At 39.0% G+C, this 21,350-nt stretch overlaps 1 pseudogene; it reads right to left on the reverse strand.

Moving 5' to 3' along the window:
• Nucleotides 1-102: 102 nt before the first annotated feature.
• On the reverse strand, nt 103-20,083 carry LOC131546683 (interferon-induced very large GTPase 1-like; annotated as a pseudogene).
• Between the last annotated feature and the right edge of the window lie 1,267 nt (nt 20,084-21,350).

Consider the following 21,350-nt stretch of genomic DNA (forward strand, 5'->3'; position numbering starts at 1 on the left):
TTATGAAACAGGCCCCTGGACAGGTTTGAAATCCCTGCTTTATATTATGTTCTGCACATACAGTATATGCTCTGCTCTGCTCTGTTTATTTATTTTTATTTTTTAAAAGTATGTATACAAACTCTCAATAGCACAATCTTTTGTGAGCTTTGTCCATTCATTTGGGATCTCACCTTGACCCCGGAATGTTTTATTGTAGTGCTTTTCCAGATCTTCCTTGAACCTGAACACAAACCATTTCCAGTACGGCAGCTCAGAGGCATCAGGTGTGATGCTCCATTCTGCATAAACTCCTTCTGCTTCTCTGTATTCTTTATATGGAAACCACTTACCTGATGCACAAAATCTTTTACCACTTGTCACTAAAGTTGTGCAAATATCAGCACTGAGATGCTCTGTTCCATAGTAATGCCAGCCTTTGAGTCCATCCACTCGATGGAAGGGAACACTGTGATCTCCAGGATGGTCTTCTGTGGTGTTGGTGCAGATGGCTGAACAGAACGGACACTGGACCCAGCAGCACTGACAGAAGTGATCAATCAGAAGCTCATCTGGCCTGAACTCGAGGTCCAATTTTTCATCAAATGTATGCATGTTAAACTCATTACTGATGTCAGTCATTATAGCAGGAAGTCCATTTCTTATCACATCTTCTAGGAGGTTGAAATCATCAACATCATCATGTTTCACTCCACTGAGGTCTTTTTCAGAGAAGATCAGCACACCTGAGAGCTTCTCTGTAAAACCCTTCAACCACAAACCAGCATCTCCACTGTTCACTTGAACATGTTCAGTAGATTCATGTGCTGCTTCTACTATCTTCTGCTTCAGGAGTTTAATGTTCTTCTTCATCTTGGGTAAAACACTGACTCTGAACTGATCAGTGATATACTGTCTGACTTCATCTCTGATGAAACTGTTGAAGTGATCTCTGGGATTACGAATGTAGTCCATGTATTTGACAAAATCCTCCTTTTCTGCCAGTGTCTTCAGAATGTGTTTCTCCAGATTTGATCTGTTTCCATTCAGTGATTCACAGTTTGTTTTCATTTCATCTGATAAATCTCTGGCAGTCTTCTTGTAGACACTTTGCTTAAAAGGTTCTTTGAGTTTCTGACAGATGATCTCACCAAAAATGACAGCTGATGCAGCTCCTTGGAGGTGTTTCTGGAAAACACTATAGTACTCTTCTCTCTTCTTCTCAACATATATTACAGGATCATTGGCTTCCCTGAACAGTCTGTGTTGGTTAGTGATCATCTTGTTTGCTCTCTTAGAGATTGATAGAACCAAATCCATGAAGAATTCTTTCTTGAACACATAGTGCACTGATGCTTCCGCGTGTTCAGTTTCTCTTGCCTTGATGTAATCTGTGAGTTTCTGAATGCAGCTTTTGTTGTAGCCCATCTTTGAAATGTTAAATGACTGAATCATTTTGTCTGTCTGCAGAGAAACATCTGTGACAAATGATCTTATTTGGGCTTCATCCTCTTTAGATAGAATGTAACCCAACTTCTCTCTAGCTGATCTGTAGGCATATATGAAAGCTCCGGTAATTCCACTGGATTTCTTTACCTTCACGTAATCAGTAAAACTCAGTACAGTGAAAATATCCTTGCTTTTCCCCAGTGGTCTACAGGAGCACTTTTATAGATGTCACTGAGGAGAATTTTCACATCTGTCAATATGTCAATCTCTTTTATTGCAGGTGAGTCTCTGATGATGTTTTTAACACACTGTTTCCAAAACAAATCAAACTCTTTCTTCACTGTTTTTTCATCATTTGCTCTGTCTTTGAGTTTTAAGGCAAGTTCTTTGCTCTTTTCCAAGAGAGTGTTTTCATGATGTGTCCTCTGAGCATCAATCTTTTTCTTCAGGTCTCGCTGCTGAAGAACCTCATTTAATTTCCTCTTTGTTTCTCTCACAATGTTTTCCTGAACATCTTTGATTTTGGTTTCAAATGACATTTTCCATTGAATCAGTAAATCTGCATCTGTGTCTTTATCAAAGAACTCTGACATGGATTTTTCCACTTCCTCACTTGTCTTCTTCAGTTCTCTTTGAAGATCAGTTTCCTCAACCTCATGAATTGCTTCATTTTCTATTTTGTTGTGTAACTTGTTCTCAGTTTCCATCATGGCACTCCGAAGACTCCAGGACCACTTGCTGTATTCAGTCTCCAGTTTCCTGTAGGCTGAAATCTCCAGAGAGTTTCTGAAGCTGAAGACGAATCGTTCCTTCAGTAAAGCCTCCCAGAGATCTTTAATACGATCTTTCAAGTGTGTCAGCCTCATGCCATGCGATTTTGAGGCATGAGACATAATAGTTTTTTTTAGTTCTTGAATGTTCTCACAGTAGTTTGGGTTTGGTGGTGCCATGGGTGGGCTGCCCTCCCAGAGCTGAGCAAAATACTTCACATCATTCTGAACATCAAATCTAATAATATCACTGAAACTTTCTGCATCACAGACTTCCTCTTTAGCAGCAAGATTTGTCATCTCATCCAGTTTCTCCTGCAGCCGTCTCCTTCCCTCCATGTTTTTCTCTTCAGCTGTGACGTCTGAAACGTTCTGATGCACAAACACACAGCTGGGATTAAGTCTGACCTTTTTCATCCTCAGGAAGGCCTGAACAACAATCTGAAGAATGTCCTGCATCTCAGATGGGTTTTCACCAAAGATGTTGATCAGTGTAAGATTTCCAAGACCAACAACAAATGTGGCTAATTCATTGTCATGATGCCTTGTTGATCTTCCAGCCAGTTCTAGAGCACGAAGCCCCTCAGTATCAACAACTAGAATATAGTCAAAGGTGAGCAGCGTTCTCATCTCGTCTGAGACTCTGACCAGCTGCATGAAAGCTCCTCTGGTGCACTGACCAGCACTGACGGCAAACTGGAGCCCAAACATGGCATTCAGCATGGTGGATTTCCCAGAGCTCTGAATCCCTAAAACTGACAGCACAAAGACTCTCTGGTCTCCCAGTTTCCGGATGAGTTCATCTAGAACAGCAGAGATCCAGATCACAGGAACATGAGCAGCATCTCCATCCATCAGCTCCAGTGGAAATCCAGAGATCATCATCTCTGATGCAAGACTCGGGAGAGAAGAAAAGTTGTACTTCAGGTCTTTCTTGTTCTTCTTCACAGATGAACACGATTCATAGATTTGACCGATCTCCCTCATGATGTGCTCCAAACCAAAGGCTGCAGCTTGAAGTTCCTCAGATATTCTCTCAAGGTCAGCTTGTTCAGCTTTAAGATGTTCAGATTTTCATTGTTCTCTTTCAGTTTTAACACTGTTGACCACTTTTCATCATACTTGTGATGTAAAGCATAAAGGTCAGCTGAGATATATTCATCAAGAAAGATTCTGAGCCATTTGAGGAAAAACATTTTGTTTGCAGAATCTGGATTCATTTCTTTAATAAAGAGCTTCATAAACTGGCTGACATCAGATTCATGCTGCTCTTCACGGATTTTCTTCATTTCTGTTCGTTTTCTACTCATTTGCATTTCTGTTATATCTGCTTGAGGTCGATGTAGTTCTTTGTTCTTCTGACTCCACTGATGCCACAGTTTCCCCTGACAAGGCAGAAATGACTCTTTGACTTTTGTCAGGTCTTTCTTCTCCAGTAAATTAATCATCTTCTGTGCTGCTTCTCTTCCTCTCCTGCAGCCATCTTCATCTTCCTCATCTACTCTGATGTCTGAGAGTTTGGACACATCTTCAAGTCTGAAAGTGGAAGAAGATTCTGAGAGACAATTTTCAATAGTTTTTCTGAGTTCTTCAGATACATCGGACTGATTACGGTCTTTCAAACCGATTTTGTATTTCCCTTTCTTCATCTCAGTTACAGTACATTCATCTTCAGTAAAAAGGCAAATGAGTGGCTTTGGATTCCTGTATAGGTTTTGGATTGTTGTTGTATGTCTCTCGTTCCTGTCCAGTCGTGGTAAAACAACAACATTTACTGAGGCCATTTCAGTGAGGATCTTCAGCTGTTTCTCATGGTCTCCTGTATCACCGTGAAGATTACAAAATGCAACACAGTCAGTGAATTTATCTGTGTTTTTCCCAGAGGGGCAGAACCAGGCGATCTCCACCACTCCATCCATCAGGACTTTGGTTCTGCTGCTGCCTGGGCAGTTCCTGTGGAAGAACGTGTTGTGTTTCTCATTGATCAGACTGTTCATCAGATGAGACTTGGATGAAGACACAGAGCCAAACCTGAAAAAAGACACCATTGGAGTTTGAGCTTTGTAGATTGTTGGATGTGACTGATGATATCATTGTTGGTATTTCTCATTTTCCAGCTCTTGTTGATTTGTCTAAATGTCCAGAGAGGAAACTCAATCTGTTGTGTGAATGGATCATGAACAAGTAAAGGCAGAGCGTACTGACATTGGGACAGTTTAGTCACTATGAGCTGCTTAAGGAAACCATCAGCACAATGAAACGCGGCCATCTGAACATCCATCGGGTCAATTCGCTGAGATTGTCTTGTTCCTTTGTTAGACAAATATATTGCTTTGAAAATATCACTCTCATCTTCAGGTAAGTCATTGTCTCTTTGTTGTGTGTGATCTTCCTCATTGGTCTCTTTAGTTTTAATGTATCTTGCTCTGTAGTCCATCATCAGTAGTTTTTGTAGGAAACTCAGAATCAACTCCTCTTCAGCACAAGACTCATGGAACTGTAATGAATGTGCCGTTATCTGAAGAACATCTGCAGCTCTCAGTTTGTTATTGCGCCTGTCTTCAAGATGAAGTCTGGTATATAGATGCTCTATTTTTTCTCTTTCAGTCTTTTCTTGTTGTACATGTTGATCTTGTCTGACTTTGGTTGTTACAGCATCCTTGTTTTCTCCCTGTTTTATTAAAAAAACAAAAACAAAAAAACAATATTTATTTTATTCAATGTAAAATATAATATGGCAACAATGTGTAAAACAGTAGTTATGTTTATGTGGCAGGTCCAGTAAAGTTCTTCCTGCCTTCATGTGGTTGGTGATCCTGTTCATCGATTTCCCTGTCAGTGGGCAGTGGAATGAGTACGTAAACTGGTTGACTATATGAATCATATTTGGTCGCCAACCAGGTATGTTGGTGATGTTAGCTAGGTTGTTGTTGGCGCACAGTAGCTAATGTTAGCTTATTTTCTGAGCGATACGTTGGATGAAATCCTATGACTGTCATTTGATCGAGGTTGCCCCTACAGGTAGGTGAGAGTCATTGGTGATGTGTTTGTTTGTTAAAGTATTTGATTGTGTTGTAGAGGTATCTCTGTATTTGTTTATAGTCAGAGGACTGGGTTAGACAGAGTCTGGCATGGCTGGCACAGGTGTTTGCCTGGCAGCAGGGATACGTCTTGGTTTCTCTGGCATGTACATTGTTCCCCAGATTGAGGTAGGCAACATTGAGAACATTTGTTTTCCATTTGAATTGGTTCATTTGAAAGTAGACATTTCACTCTCTATAGATATTTTTCATGTCTGTAAGGCAGAGTTTCACACTCAAGTTCACAGAGACCGAGAGTGCATCCTGATTGCTTTCATTATTTTACAAAAGTGCAATGTTTTGTTGTTATTGTGAGTGCACACAAATAAATGTAGAGTCTTTACAGATTTGAAAGATGCATTACTTTTATCTGTATGAGAAAAAGTGAGAGAGTATTTTAAGAGCAAGAGAGCACACCGGCGCCATCATCTGTCCTGCAGTGAGCTACGGTTCAGTTTCCACACTCCGCACAGACACTTCAACAGTGCACATTTCTCTAAATTAACATTAGATTGAGCAGCCATGTAAAGTTGCTACTACCAGGGCCGCATTAACCATTGGGCTAGGCGGGGCTGAAGCCCCGGGGCCCGAGCAAGTAGGGGGCCCGTGATTGGCTGTGGAGCAGATTGACTGGTCATTGGTAGCGCAGATCGCCAAAGCCCCACCATGCCCCCCACTTATTATTGCTATTATTTAGTGGAGCTTTTCCATAAATTTCATTGCAGTACCATTAGAGATTGAAATGTCACGTTTGCATTTGTTTTACCAATCAAATGCATTTATTTTATATATTGCTTTTGAACGACCTGTGTAGCCTATCTATCAGTGACCGCTGCGTCCGCACTCACCTCTCTTCGCTTCGTTCTAGCGTAATCTGGAAATGGTCATGCAAAGAACAATCTTCGAAAAGTAAAAATGTCAACTATTCAAAATAAATAAATAAATAAAATGTGAGAGAGGGGCTATTCTAAAAAAATAAAAATAAGGAGAGAGGGAAAAACACGAGTTAGTCAGTAAAATTCCCAGCTATCAGGTTATTTTACTAAAGCTGATGATAGAGTAGAAGTTGTGGAACAGCAAGTGGACCGGACACATGAAGTAGATAAAAACAGCGTCATTGTCGCCACAGATTTTAGGTTAGTTTGATTATTAACTTGATGGATGTATATTGCTTGTTGTATTTGAACAACCTCTATAGGCCTATATTCGCTTTTGGGTTGAGAAATAATCCGGTAGAAATATGTCGTTGAGCACGTCATGAAGTTAGCTTATCATTTAAACTCATTTTAAACATTGTGGTTTAAAAACAAATTTAACTGTTCAGGGACATTAAGAAGCGGGGCACAATTTATTTTGCACCCGTCATGATGTTAGCTTATCATTTAAACCCGTTAAATGCACCCGTTACAGCCTAAAAACGCGCTGCACGTTAAGCACCTGCCTAAACTTGAGTTCTTTTTCGCGCCTTGAGCTTAAACGTTCAAATATGGTTAGGCCTATGTGTCAAAATGCGAGTATCCTCGTAAACAGTCATTTGTGTCTTACATGAACATTATAGTTAAAGATAAAGCATGCATGTGAAGTGTAGGCTATGTGAGTTCCTGGCATTGTATGATGTGATTTTAAAGGGATAGATCACCCAAAAATTAAAATACTGTCATCATTTACTCAGCCTCGAGTTATTCTGAACCTGTATGAATTTCTTTGTTCACCTCAACATATTTTGAAGAATGTTCATAACAAGAAGGTTTCTGGGCCCCATTGACTCCAATAGTGTATTTTTATTTCTGTCTTCGTCTTTTTTTTCATACTATGAAAGTCATGCAGCAGCTGTTTGGTTACCAGCATTGTTCCCAATATATTCTTTTGCATTCAACAGCAGAAGGAAACTCATACAATTTAAGAAAAACAACAGAATTTTCATTTTTGGGTGAACTATTCCTCAAAAGCAGCCTGATATAGCTGCTGTTGCCATTTGTGTCAATAATGTGAATCAAACATCAGAAAGAAAATCACTCCATGTCCTTGACTGAATCACTTTTGTAAAATAAGAATTAATCTATATTGAATTTATACAGTGAAGACTATTCAGTCTATTTGTATATTTACTTTATACAATATAATGTTTTTTATTCAGTATTTTAAGTTTTTCAAGTGGGTTGATTTATGTGTCTTTGTTCTCTTGTCGTAAGTAAGCCTGGTTTTACTTAGGCTAGTATTATTTTTTGTGATATTGTAATTAGTAACAAGAATTATGAAATTTCAGTGCATCAAAAATGTTGATAGGATAAAAATCCTATTTAAACTATATATATAATTATTGTGATGGGGGGGGCCCTGCAGTAAGTCATAGCCCCGGGGCGCAGTGAGGTCTTAATGCGGCCCTGGCTACTACATACATCTTTCAGATGATAAGCCATATTTGAGGTCGATGAATGATGGGCGAGCGCTTGGATGTTCTGCCCGATGTACTGTATTACCACGTAGACCGGCCGTTAACGATCTGTCCGTCACGGACAGCGTAAATTCGGCAATGTGAATTTTTTTTTTTTTTTTTTCTGTGACTAAGTGACAACCAAAGTAATACATACATACAAATAAAACAAACCAATTAAGTTATGTGTAATAAAATGGATTGACACAGGGAAAAACTATTGAACTACTGAAATTTATTTAATACTTTGTACAAAAGCCTTTGTTGGTAATGACAGCTTCAAGACGCCTCCTGTACGGAGAATCTAGTCGCATTCATTGCTCAGGTGTGATTTTGGCCCATTCTTCCACAGAGTCTTCAAATCTTGAAGGTTCTGTGGCCTCTTCTATGACCTCTGATCTTTAGTTCTTATTTTTTATTGGATTCAAATCAGGTGATTGGCTGGGCCATTCTAGCAGCTGTTTTTTCTTTTTCTGAAACCAATTGAGAGTTTCCTTGGCTGTGTTTGGGATCATTGTCTTGCTGAAATGTCCACCATTGTTTCATCTTCATCATCCTGGTACTGTAGGTGTTGAGACTGAAGCAGCTAATATTAATTTTCACTGAGGAGGGGCATGATTGCTTTCTAATTACTGATATATTTCAGCTGGTGTCTTGGCTTTCCAATGCATTTTTGCAACTCCCTTTCTTCATGTGTTCAATACTTTTTCCCTGTGTCATTCAATTTTATTACACACAACTTAATTTCTGAACTTATTTGTTTTGATTTCTTTGTATATATGGATTGCTTGGGTTGTTACTGACATCTGGTGAAAATTTCAAGTCAACAGCACCTTTAGAAATATATTTACTAAGAAAAATGCTTTTTTTACCCGCTGTATATTTCGGCATATCTTATGAGTGAAATGGATGAGCCTTGTACAATTTTGGGGGGTTTCTGGTTAATCATGTTCATGTTGATATTTTGTTGACTTTTTTTCTCCACATGACCAATTAAGTATTTTCAAGCAATTGGTTGTTCAGTTAAACTGGTGAGAAAGTCTCTTAACAAACCTATAAAATGTAAGCAAGTGTTTGCATGTGTTCAAAATCTTAAAATGATATTGCATTCCTTCAGGGGACCCATCTGCAATGCTTGCTCAGTGTCTATGCGAGAAGGCTCACTGGGGGAAACGCATATTTGCGTAGACCCTGGAGCCAGCTGTGTGCCAGTGAATCTGTGCCTGGGTCAGGGAGTAGTACAGCTGGCAGTGGGAGAACTCGTCAGAAACGGGTCTACCTGAGCTTCCCTGAATTGACTCCAGATCAGCTGGACCGTCTGGGGATGGAGTTTTTCTCCGGTGAAAATGAGATGTTGTGAGAGTTTGTTGGCTGCACGATTGAGCTCCCCTGGAATGTTGAGTCCAGAGGAGGAGATGGTGGGTGAGTTGTGACATACGACGTGATCGTAGTAGTGTTCATTTTGTTAACGAAAACTATGACGAAAAATGTTTGTTGCTTTTTTCCCATGACTAAGACGAGATGACAATAAGGTCAATAAACGATAACTATGACTACATCGACATGCAATTTCGTTGACGAAATAAGACGAGACTAAAATGTATTCAAAAAATAAAAAAAAGAGGTCTTTGGTAAAATTATTTTCGTCAAAAAAAGGAGACAAAATGTTATTGCGGACTGATCTTCATGCCTCTACTACGCGAGCTTTCATGAGTGTGGTTGCCAGATATCAAAAGTTCAAATCCCCGAATCAGAGCTTCGTTGTTTTCATGGATACATTTTCTGCTCGGTGTTTTGCTTATTTTAAGCAATCTGGCAACTCGTTGCAGAAGTGTGAAAATTGTTTGCGATTGTGGTTGCTGAATAAATGCACTTACTCAATCACTGTTGTTTTAATAGAGAAATAGGCTATTGTCATTTGGAAAGAGTGGAATTACTAATTTCACAGTTATAATATTTCTTTGGGATTAATTTATATAATAAAAAGCCTATAATAAATCAGTACACTAGATGAGGTAAAATACACCATGTATGAGTTCACATTCTATTGAGTTGTGCTTACTGGTTAAAGTGCAATACCTGAAATGCAAAAGTAAATTTCTCAAATGACAACAATCACGACGATAATATATATTTTTTTTTAGCAAAAATAATTTTGATCAGTTTAACCATTATATAGCATGATAAAAATTTGACTAAAACCTGACTAAAATACTCATACATTTCATTGACTTAAACTTGACTAAACAAAAACAGGACAAGTTTGACTAAATATATCTAAAATGTACATTTGAGTAAGACTAAATTAAAAATGGCTGCCCAAATGAATACTGCTGTACGGTTAATTTAATAATAATCTTGTTGCTAAAATGTCAAGTTTTCATTGACTAAAACTAGACTAAAATGTTGAGACTTTTAATCGACTAAAACTAAACAGGATAAGGTTGACTAAATATGATAAAAACTAACAAGGACATTAAACACGGGATTAAGACTAAAATAGCTGACAAAATTAACACTAGATCATTGTCACGAATCCTGTCCCTACACTTCCGTTCATTCACCACCAGAGGTCACTCGCTCACCACATTGACTCTCACACCATACTTCACACTAGACTGCATTTCCCATCATTCATTGCACTGATTGCGCACACACGGCTGATTGCACTAATCACACGCACACCTAATCCTACGCACACACAGATTACATGCCTTATATAAACCCTGGACTTTCTTTCCCTCACTGCCGAGTATTGTATAGCGATTATCACTCTCCCAGCGATAGCTACTCTACGGAGCCCAGTTTATTGACTTAGTCTTGCCTTGCCTGTTTTCCCGTGTTTGTTTCTAGCCTGTGTTCCCTGGATTAACCCTTGCCTTGCCTTTGGACACTGTTTGCACCTCTCTCGGATTCTAGCTCGTGTACCTGGATTATCTCTCTGCCTTGCCCCACGGGATACTGTTCGCCGATCGTCGACCCACGCTTGTCCTAGGATTACTCTTTGTCTTGTCCCTGCCATACCTGTTTGCCATTGTTTCGACCCTGCCTGTATTTATGACCATGCCTTTAAATAAAAGCTTCCACATGGATCCGCACGTCTCATGTCTCGTCAGCCCCGTTACAATCATAGACATCCCTACACGTTGATGTACGAAATAGCTGTGTGTTGTCCATGTGGACCAACATGTGCTTGTCCTGCAGCAGCGCCAGCAACTCCAGGCAGTTCATGTGCCAAAGCAGTCAAGGCCCTGTTGTAGCGCCCCAGCCTGTCCTGGAGGCATCTGTCATGACACCGACATGCCAGGACACTTGTTCTAAGGGCACCCTGGCAAATGTTTGTCTGAGTATATAACATCGAAACGTGTGGCAACGTCGTCTCATATTATTGATGTTACTTATGGCAGGAAGTGTTCAATCAAACCCAGGTCCTGAACCTGAATGTTTGTATGTTCCCTCTGAGTTTTCAAGTCGACCTGGTTTGAAAGTTGTTCATTTGAATGTCCGTAGTTTGATGCCTAAAATTGATTTTATTAGAATATGGGCGGTGTCTACGAAGGCAGATATTATTGCCATATCAGAGACGTGGTTGAAGAAAACCCTCTCAGATAATGATATTGCCATTGATGGTTACAATATATTTCGTGTAGATAGAAAGAGCAAAGGAGGGGGTGTCGTTATATATGTAAATTGTAGACTAAATGCTATTTTGATAAAGTCTATGACTGTTCCTAAGTGCCTCGAAATGTTGGCTATTGATTTAAAATTAGGAAATACTAGACTAACTGTTGCTTGCTGCTATAGACCCCTTCAGCTAACAAGGAAGCCTTATCTATACTTTCAACTGCACTTGCAGATATTGTGCATCAGAAAGAAATTCTTCTTCTTGGTGATTTGAACTGGAATTGGTTGACAGATGTTTCAAGGGACCTTAAAGATTATTGTGATTCTGTAAATTTAACTCAAGTAATAAATGCTCCCACTCGTCCAAACGCAAAGGACTTAAAGTCGACATTAATAGATTTGATCTTAACTAATAATCCAGATAAATGCACACAAATAGGTATTTTTTCAAATGATATAAGTGACCATTGTGTTATTGGTATGATTAGAAATTGCAAACTTAAAAAGACAGTGCCACGAATTGTGGAGAAAAGGTATTTCAAATAATTTGATCAGCAAGCTTTTATCCATGATATTTTTCATTTTGATTGGAAAAAGGTTTGTTTAATTCCTGATGTTGAATTGGCGTGGTCATATTTTAAGGATTCATTCATGGGTATTTTAAATAAACATGCACCCCTGAGAAAGTTCAAAGTAAAGGGGAGGAATAATCTCTGGTTTTCTGATGCATTATCCACTCTCTTGCATAAACGGGATTTGGCCTGGGCAAGGGCAAGGAAATCTGGGCAAGAAAATGATTGGGTCAAATTTAGATATTTAAGAAATAAATGTACCACACAAATACGTAAAGCTAAGTCACAGTTCTACATTGATGAGACAACGAGAAATTTAAAAAACCCAGCTAAATTTTGGAGAATTATTAATTCAATGAAAACAGTACAAAATTCTTCATTTTCAGCTCTTCCTAAACTTGTAAATGTTAATAATGTGCAAATTACTGATAAAAAAGATCTAGTTGATTTTTTTTTAATAATAATTTTGCCTCTGCTGGACTCCTTTTTAAGTCAGCGCTAGAACATCTTTCATCTCCAGGGTTATTTCTCCCCAATGCTTGGGGTTCGAACCTTTTTACTTTTGAGCCAATCTCAAGGGAGAAAGTCTTATTCGCGTTGCGAAATATAAATTGTAAAAAGTCAGCTGGGCCTGATGGGCTTGACCCTTTCCTTTTGAAACTTGTGGTGTAACATTATTGTTGAACCAATAACTTATATTTTTAATTTATCTTTGGAACAAAATATTATACCCTGACCTTGGAAGACAGCGTATGTAACACCACTTTTTAAAAATGGGGACCCAACTATTATGGACAATTATCGTCCTATTTCAAAACTCTCAGTATTAGCTCAAATTTTTGAGTCTTTGGTTAGTGATCAGTTAAAGGATTTCTTAACAGTAAATAATATACTTATTCCTTTTCAATCAGGTTTTAGGAAAGGGCATAGCACCATCACAGCAGCCACTAAGGTAGTTGATGATATTGTTAGTGCTATTGACTGTAAAGAATCTTGTGCAGCATTATTTGTTGATCTTTCGAAAGCCTTTGATACGGTTGATCACACTATTTTGTTAAAATGTCTGTCTAAAATTGGGTTTTCTGTTAATGGTTTAAGAATTATCTGTCTAGTAGATATCAGTGTGTCACTTGTGAAGGCATTATGTCAGGGGAGGCAGAATTAATAGCTGGAGTCCCTCAAGGTTCCATATTAGGGCCTTTGTTGTTTACAATCTACATAAATTATATTTATGTAGATACTCACTTTAGTAAGGTACGGGATTTGCCTCAAATTGTTACTCTATATGACCAGGAAATTGAAAGAGTGTCATGTTATAATTACTTGGGTTTTTTATTAGATGAAAAGCTCTCATTTAAACCCCATGTAGATAACTTGGTAAAAAAGATGAGAGTTAAATTAAGTTTTTATTACAGAAATAAGGCTTGTTTTAATTTAAAAGTAAGAAAGGAACTTGTTGCTGCTACTTTTTTGTCTGTTGTAGACTATGGAGATATTCTTTATATGCATGCAGCAAAGTATGGTATGGTTTTTGTAGTGTTGTTATGTCATTATGTAATGTGGTATGTTTTGTTTGTTGTTGATTAGGTTTCTTTTTTCCTAATTTATTTTTTAAGTGTTGCCTTTCTTGGCCAGGGATCATTTGAAAAAGAGACTATAGTCTCAATATGACCCCCCTAGTTAAATAAAGGAATGAATAAATAAAATAACATTTATGCATGTTGATGGAGTTGCTTTTTCTCAGCTTTTATTTTGGCAGAAACCCGCAGGAAGACCTCAGTGCTTTTTGTTGACAACAGCAGATTTATAAATTATTTTCATTACGATCTTGGGAAGATGTTTGCCAAACGCATCACATTGCCACATGCCTTGTAAATTCATAAAAATGTTAACTGACAAGTAACACTGTTTCAGTGCAGATTTTCCTCACGCTTTGGACTTTGAACTCTGGCTAAAAAGTAGATGGGCAATTCGTGCATGTATTACAAAATGTTTTTTCTGCTGATATTTACTAATTATATCAAGCCATTTTGTGATTTCAATCATCATACAGTAACCAGTAACAACCACCCCTTCCACTTCTCATCAGAGACATGAGATGCAGATGCAGCACTAAACAGTCTCTCACTGTCTGTGCTTTTAATGATTTTTGCATCTTTCTCGGACAACCTTAAATGCTTCCACACTGCCGACATGTTTGCTGCATTAGTGCGCAACTCTATTTGATCGCGTCATGTCATTGTTCGGTACAATTTATTTGTTTTTCTTTCGTTTAATCTTTTTGCTGTTTTTGGCCGAATAATTTTGGTTGCCGAACATTCAGTGCATCCCTAGAATTTTCATCTTTGGGCAAACTACCCCTTTATCAATGTGATAGCTAGCAGATTAAGGACCCATCAGCCTGCACCAACTATAGCAGGGCTGGGCAAGTTTTGCTCCAACCCTAATTAGAGACACCTGCCTGTGGCTTTCTAGTGATCTTAAAGACAGTGATTAGATTGTTCAGGTGTGTTTGATTAGGGCTGAAGCTAAACTCTGCAGGACATAATCAGAATTAGCTTTATTTGCCAAGTGTGTGCAGACAAACAAGGAATTTGTGTTTTATTTTTAAGGTGCTCTTGGTACAAACATACATACATACATGCATACATACACACACTATATATATATATATATATATATATATACATACACAGTGGGGCAAAAAAGTATTTAGTCAGCCATCAATTGTGCAAATTCTCCCACTTAAAAAGATGAGAGAGGCCTGTAATTTTCATCATAGGTATACCTCAACTATGAGAGACAAAATGAGGAAAAAAAAAATCCAGAAAATCACATTGAAGGATTTTTAAAGATTTAACTGGTAAATTCTTCGGTAAAATAAGTATTTGGTCACCTACAAACAAGCAAGATTTCTGGCTCTCACAGACCTGTAACTTCTTCTTTAAGAGGCTCCTCTGTCCTCCACTCGTTACCTGTATTAATGGCATCTGTTTGAACTCGTTATCATTATAAAAGACATTATATTGTCCACAACCTCAAACAGTCCAACTCCAAACTCCACCATGGCCAAGACCAAAGAGCTGTCAAAGGACACCAGAAACAAAATTGTAGACCTGCACCAGGCTGGGAAGACTGAATCTGCAATAGGTAAGCAACTTGGTGTGAAGAAATCAACTGTGGGAGCAATTATTAGAAAATGGAAGACATACAAGACCACTGATAATCTCCCTCGATCTGGGGCTCCACGAAGATCTCACCCGTGGGGTCAAAATGATCAAAGAACTGTGAGCAAAAATCCCAGAACCACACGGGGACCTAGTGAATGACCTGCAGAGAGCTGGGACCAAAGTAACAAAGGCTACCATCAGTAACACACTGCGCCGCCAGGGACTCAAATCCTGCAGCGCCAGGCGTGTCCCCTGCTTAAGCCAGTTCATGTCCGGCCCGTCTGAAGTTTGCTAGAGAGCATTTGGATGATCCAGAAGAGGATTGGGAGAATGTCATATGGTCAGATGAAACCAAAATAGAACTTTTGGTAAAAACTCAACTTGTCGTGTTTGGAGGAGAAATAATGCTGAGTTGCATCCAAAGAACACCATACCTACTGTGAAGCATGGGGTGGAAACATCATGCTTTGGGGCTGTTTTTCTGCAAAGGGACCAGGACGACTGATCCGTGTAAACGAAAGAATGAATGGGGCCATGTATCGTGAGATTTTGAGTGAAAACCTCCTTCCATCAGCAAGGGCATTGAAGATGAAGCGTGGCTGGGTCTTTCAGCATGACAATGATCCCAAACACACCGCCTGGCAACGAAGGAGTGGCTTCGTAAGAAGCATTTCAAGGTCCTGGAGTGGCCTAGCCAGTCTCCAGATCTCAACCCCATCGAAAATCTTTGGAGGAGTTGAAAGTCCATGTTGCCCAGCGACAGCCCCAAAACATTACTGCTCTAGAGGAGATCTGCATGGAGGAATGGGCCAAAATACCAGCAACAGTGTGTGAAAACCTTGTGAAGACTTACAGAAAACGTTTGACCTCTGTCATTGCCAACAAAGGGTATATAACAAAGTATTGAGATGAAATTTTGTTATTGACTAAATAATTATTTCCCACCATAATTTGCAAATAAATTCTTTAAAAATCCTACAATGTGATTTTCTGGATTTTTTTTTTTCTCATTTTGTCTCTCATAGTTGAGGTATACCTATGATGAAAATTACAGGCCTCTCTCATCTTTTTAAGTGGGAGAACTTGCACAATTGGTGGCTGACTAAATACCTTTTGCCCCACTGTGTATGTGTGTGTGTATATATATATATATATATATATATATATATATATATATGACATAATAACAGAAAACATTAAATAAGTAAGATTTTACAATAACTAATAATAATGTGTATGAATCTGGAACAGAAAATGTATGACAATGACCCTCCAGGAGTTGCCCAGCCCTGATCTACAGTTTCATAACAGAGCTTATCTGTTCTATAAAGATTTTCTGCAAATACCTTTTCTGCGACATTTGATTTGGAATCTTCAGTCATTTGCTCAGGGATATTGTTTTCTGTTACTTTCTCTGTGTCTTCAGGTGAACCTGAAAAAGAGAAAACAGCATTACACTGTATGTCTTTACATAGTCTTACACTGTAAAATGAACATTGAAGATGATTTAAACTATTTTGGTGTTACAAACCCTTGTTCAAAACCAAATCTATCTTTCTTCCATGGAACAGAAAGGGAGACGTTAGCAAGAATATCAGAGACTGACAGACTCAGTCACCATTCAAATACATTGGGCCTCATTTATCAATCTAACGTAGAAACGAGTGCAGATCCAAGCGCACAAATCAACTTTCGACCGAGTTCAGGTGTGATTCATGAAGCATTCGTATGCCGCCAATCTCAGTGTACGAATGATCGTATGTTGATAAATGTGACGGCTGAAAGCAATCGTCAATTGAATATCACGCCCTTAAAAACACCCTTTTTTTATGTATATTAGATACTGGTAAATATAAGGAAACCTTTACATCATTATTTAGCCTATTTAGTTCCTTTCAGTCCACAACAAATCCTTTACATTTAACGATATTACAGAACAAGAAATGACAAAATAAGCAGCTATAAAATTATATATTAAACCATAATAAATATATATCACACTATAAGCTAGTGGCATTTATTAGAAACAGCACACAAACGTCAAGCAAAGCTGAAATGGCATTGTGCTCACGAGCCTCTCTCATTCGACAAGAATCCAAATGTTTACATTTTTTGCCATATTTGTATTATTTGGTTGTTAAACTATTATTTATTATGTAGCCTTTAAAGATGGCTTTATACTTCACTCATGTTCCAATATTCGCGTAAAATCCTTCACATGCGTAAAAATGTTTGTTTGGGCACTGCACGCTGATTTCACAGCAAACCTTTAAAATAAACAGTGTAACTTTCATATTTGGTTGACTGCATTTTAGTTTGATGAAATGCTAGAACTAATGTAGTTTGTGTGTGCGTGAGGCGCCAGCGTGATCACGTGGATCCTGGAGCGTAGCCTATACTTGTTGCACAGGGTTTTTTTTCCCTTTTGTTTATGTTAATTATATTATACCCTATTATATATTTTGTGTGGTCCTATTTATTTTATTCTTTTTATAGACTTAATTTCTGTTTTTCTCCATTAAGCGCAGCAGGTGCGTGATGCAACGATGTGTGAATCCTCATGGTCTGAGGCACATGCTCTTCTTTCCTCACCCGAATTGCTCCACAACTTGTAACATTCTAAATCAACATTTGGAGGTGATAAATACTATATTAAGGCAATTATTATACAGCATTTTATGCGTGTAACATTACTTTGAGCCTGTCAATCAACATTAGCACCACTCACAGGATAACGCAAGGACATCTCTGCTAAAATTTTGTGTTCAGAGATTATAATATAAAGTTTACAAAATAATCTGGCCGACCTAAATTTACGGTCAGGAGCCGCTACTGATATTAAATACGATTTTTTAATCACTCCTATTGTCTCTAGGGTCAAAAGTGTAAAAGTGGCCAGCTGTTAAACAAATAATGCATGCAGAATAATCAAGTAATCATAAGTACACTTATAAACTGGTAATAAATAGCTGGAGTAAACCGTCGATGGATTGAGGTAAGTCTGCTGTATTTATACCTCATAGTGTTGATTAACTTGAGTGCGCTCCTCTTGTGTTAATTAGGCTAAGAATCTGACGTGCTCCTCCCGAACATCATTTGGTTGCAATTGTTCGCTACAAAGACATTACTGTTAACAGTGGGCATATTCTGTTCTGCAAGTCACTGTCGGTTAAAACCACAGGTGAGGATATTTTCATTGTTTTTAACCGTTTTATGCTGAACGCTTGTTGTATTGACTGTGCTACTTGCATGTACTTCACAGTGAAGCAGTTTTCTAAACCAATGGTTCCCAACCACGTTCCTTGGACTCCCTCATTTACCGTATTGACCCTGATATAAGACGATCCCCCTTTTTCAAGATGTACCTTTTGGAAAACCAAATCTTGTTTTATTAAGAAAAAAAAAAAAAAATGTTTTCCTTAAATTATTTTCATATTGCATAGATTTCCTATTTTACTTTGTTTTGAAAGTATGGTAAATACTGGTAAAATGTACCAACAATCACATTTAAAAATATTCATCCACTTGATCAGGATTTCTTTTGGGCGGGGCTAAACCGTGACTCGATGACGCAATCCAGCCACCGAGCACGGCCCCTCCCCCAACACTATAAGACACGTGTTCGACTTGAAGCAGCACTGCGCAGATCGATCGGTGTGTGGCAGACGCTCCTGATGCTTTCAAATCGCTCTCGCGGTACTTTGATGTCATACACTGATCGTTCTGCAGCGCTGTTTCAAGACGAACACACCTAATAACTAGAGTGCATTAGCATCAGTGGTTCACGGCTCAATTGCGAGTTACTGTCATTACCGTTAGTTACTACAGCCTACAGTTTGCTAGCTAGCTATGCCTTTGTCACGTAAATGCATAATACCTGGTTGTGATAATTTACAAAACAGCTCTGTCTCCTTATAAAATAAGCTGCTAGAGGAAGACAGTTGAGAGAGACGGCAGAGTTCCCGCGAGTGGGCGTGGTTTCAGCGCCGCCAGTGGACACGCCCCCAGCATTTGAGAGCAGCGAATACTGCTTATTTTTTCAAGATTTTGATACTTTGTTTTATTTACCTGGCGTTTTTTTTTTTTAAGCATTCAAATTTGGCTGGGTGGTTAATAAAACATTTTTTTTCTGTGGTGTGACAAACTCAGAACACACATTTAGTATTGACTTTACACGGGCTTTAAGTTAGTTCGTTTATATAATGCAAACACTTTGCTATTCCCCAATAAACTCTCTGTATTTACTGATGTTTTAAACTACAGAAACAAATGTCCCTTTTGTATTTGTGCAGCTTGGAAAACACAGTGTGCAGGACTGGATCAGGGCGAAATTTCAGGCCAGGAATCTTACGCCTCATAAACCCACAAAAGTTTTTTGAAATCACTAACAACCTAATGTAAAGTATCTCAAACATCAGACTTCACTTTTAAGAATAATAAATCAAATGTTGAACATACAACTGAATACACTGAATTTCTATTGTACAGTGGATTTCAAAATAATGTTCACGTCTAAAGCTGAAGACTGCTTGTGTAATATTTCCATCCCTTAAAAATAATTAAAATGATTTTAAATTCATATTCAGCTTAATAAAAAAAAAAAGCCAGGAGACAATCTCAATGATTCAAACTGTTCAGATAGTGTTGTTAAAAATAATAATAAAAAGTGAAATAGAACAATTATTGTACAATGCGATAAAGTCTGTTAATTAACTCAAAAGATTGTACCTGGTGTTAGAGAGGATTGCTCTCTATCTGTTGTCTTCCTGGCAGTCAGTGAGCTGCCTGTCTGCAGGGATTCATCTGTCTGTGGATAATGTTGCGAGTTACAAACAACATAGGAGAACATAAAAATGAAAGAGATAGAATATGTTGCGCCCTTCTGCCCCACGCTGGTGATCCTGTCGTGCCGTGGGAGCGCTGGTATGTGTCGTTTCAGACGTACCTTGTAGCCGCGGACTTGGATGATGTCCCGGACGGGAGAAAGCGCGCACTTCTCCTCCATTGTCTCGGCGCGGAAGGATTACGGATCTTCCAGACGCTCGGCGCTGCAAATACGTACTCTGACTCTGTTGCACGACTAAAAGGACATTTTCAAAGGAGTCATAGTGTGCTGTTGAAACGGCTAAATTTCAGACAAAGATGCCAACGATCTGGTGAGTCAGCCAGTCAGTTTGTCGCTGATTTAAAAAGCCTTGCTGAGCCATGCAAATTCGGTGCTCTGCGTGACGAGCTAATTAGAGACCAACTTATTGAAAAAACAAACAGTGCACGGGTTAGAGAGAGGCTGCTTATGGAAGATGACAAACTTACTCTGGATAAGGCTCTCACTCTGGCACTCCAAATTGAAGAAGCTACACAGTGTGCAGCTAAAATAGCAGAGACTAATGCAGCTAAAACTGATGTCACTTCTGTACCTGCAAATACAGTCATGGATGAGGAGTTCCAGCCTGCAGGTGCAATCATCCAGCAAACACAGCCTCAGTCAAGTCAACAAAGACGGAAATGTGGCAACTGTGGCTCCATTCGTCATGCCAACAGGTCCCCAGACTGCCCAGCTATCGGCCAAAAGTGTAGACATTGTGGTAAGCTCAACCACTTTGCAAGGTGGTGCAGATCAAAGTCCAGTTCGCAGCCTTCACCAGCAGTAATTCATACAGTTGGTCCTCACTCAGTCACTTTCTCTACATGTGGTGTGCAGCTGAAAGACTGTTGCATTCCACTGCTTCTTGACACAGGAGCTAAGGTGTCATTGCTTAATATGGCCACCTACAAGAAATTTTTCTCTGATGTTGAGTTACAACCATCACCTCTGAATCTCTGTGGTTATGGCCAAGCCAGCATTGCAGTGACTGGAGTAGTCAGACTGCCTGTACAATATGGACGAAAACGTCTACCAGAGTTTCCATTCTACATAACTCAGCATGGCGCTAATATCCTGGGTCTTGACCTGTTCCTTAGCCTTGACTTTTCTCTGCATGACAACAGCGGTGCAACCATCCTTCAGGTGGACTCTCCATGGCAGACACAGTTTCCGCTCTATTTAGTGGTTTAGGCTGCCTCTGTTTTTCCCACAAACCCCTGCTTAACCCAGATGTACCGCCTGTAATCCAGCCTCTGCGACGAGTGCCTCTCGCCATGCGCGACAAGGTCACCACTGAACTTCAGGGCATGCTAGCTGCAGACCTCATTGAACCCATTGATGCTTCCCCTTGGGTCTCAAATCTTGTGATTGTGCAAAAACGGTCTGGGGGCATACGTCTCTGCGTTGA

The sequence above is a fragment of the Onychostoma macrolepis genome, chromosome 09 (assembly GCF_012432095.1).
Source record: "Onychostoma macrolepis isolate SWU-2019 chromosome 09, ASM1243209v1, whole genome shotgun sequence".
Lineage (NCBI taxonomy): Eukaryota > Metazoa > Chordata > Actinopteri > Cypriniformes > Cyprinidae > Onychostoma > Onychostoma macrolepis.